This window comes from Vulpes lagopus, chromosome 11 (assembly GCF_018345385.1).
Source record: "Vulpes lagopus strain Blue_001 chromosome 11, ASM1834538v1, whole genome shotgun sequence".
Lineage (NCBI taxonomy): Eukaryota > Metazoa > Chordata > Mammalia > Carnivora > Canidae > Vulpes > Vulpes lagopus.
In genome coordinates, this window is record NC_054834.1 from 52299529 (window position 1) to 52301151 (window position 1623).

The 1623-nt window shown below is 42.1% G+C and overlaps 1 pseudogene; it reads right to left on the reverse strand.

Annotated features, from left to right (window-relative positions):
* Positions 1–590: 590 nt before the first annotated feature.
* On the reverse strand, positions 591–1060 carry LOC121471778 (annotated as a pseudogene).
* Between the last annotated feature and the right edge of the window lie 563 nt (positions 1061–1623).

Consider the following 1623-nt stretch of genomic DNA (forward strand, 5'->3'; position numbering starts at 1 on the left):
ACCAAGACATTTAGGGAGTTTGCAAGGTCAAGAGGCATAGTATATGCAGCCTCTGGAATCTGTCTGCCTGGATCCAAATCCCATCCAGCTCTGCAACCTCTTTATGCCTCACTCTCTGTACATCTCATTTACATACTCATGTACATACTCATTTACATCTGTAAAATGGAGATGACAATAATACTTCCATTCCATCGAGTTGGAAGATGAAGTGAGTTCCCGTATGTGAAGCATCCTTGCCACACAAGAGATGCCATGTTGAGTTTTCTATTGTCATGGAGGCAGGGCGTATATGCAGTCATAATACAGTGCAATGCCAGAACAAAGTGCACAGCAAACAAGTCACAGAGAGGTGGGGCTATTTTACTCCATCATGGAAAGCAGCGCTGGCTCTGTGTTTTATAGGATGCAGAATTTACCATGTTGGCAACTGGTGAAGAGAGCAGCCATAGAAATGGAACAGCATTTGCAAAGTTGTAACAGATCAAGCAGCATGGCATTTCTTCTTTTTTTTTTTTTTCTTCCGTATCATTATTTTTAATGTCCAATGTTTATAGTATGAGGGCCAGGGCTTTCTCCCCAACTCAAGTTTATACATTTTTTATTGGCATGTGATGCCAATAGGGATACTTCTTCTTGTCTAATTTTGTTTCTGGGAAGACTTCATTCAGGTCCTCAATGGTCATCCGATCAAATGGAATTATGTTCATCATCTTCTCCAGCTCTTTTTCATATTCTTCTATCTTGGCCTTTGAGAGAGACAAAAACTCAGCACAGCTTTTCACATCTTCTTTTCCCTCAGCATCAACCTGGACAGTGTATTTATCCTCTGGCACAGGAACCTTCAGGGCATTAAATTTCTTTTCAAAGTCATCTACCAAGCAAGCCTTTGCCACATTGGCCTTGTAGCAGGTGGTTTCTCAGGAAAAGTAGCCAACCTGGAGGTAAGCATCTCATTCCAAGATTTCAGGGAGTTGGCAATGGCCTTCCAGTTTGGGGGTATGATCTCCCCAAAAGCTACCCAGTCAATGGCTTTTAGAGCAAGTTTTCATCCAGCCATCTTGAGATCCTTCACCAACCCCTGCAGTCCACACTCCACAGCCCAGCATGGCATTTCTGATGAACTATGAAGACTTTGAACAGGATTTCATTTTTTTTAAAGATTTATTTATTTATTTATTTATTTATTTATTTATTATTTATTTATTCTTGAGAGATAGAAGGAGAGAGAGAGCCAGAGACACAGGCAGAGGGAGAAGCAGGCTCCATGCACCGGGAGCCCGATGTGGGATTCGATCCCGGGTCTCCAGGATCGCGCCCTAGACCAAAGGCAGGCGCCAAACCACTGCGCCACCCAGGGATCCCTGAACAGGATTTCAAAACTGTAGGTCATGAGGTAATGGGACACACAGCAGAATTTATGGACTGTAGGGCCATGCTTAACATATCAAAGAATTTGAACTTTATGGTGAAAGGATAAAGATTCTAGTTTGTAATTGTTCTAGCCTAGGGATTATATTATAATTTATCTTGGCTTTGTTTATTAATCCAACATTCACGTTAGCCTGATGCTGCAAGCATTTGGCACCAATTTAACGGTCATAGAAGGGAGCTACCCTGTGT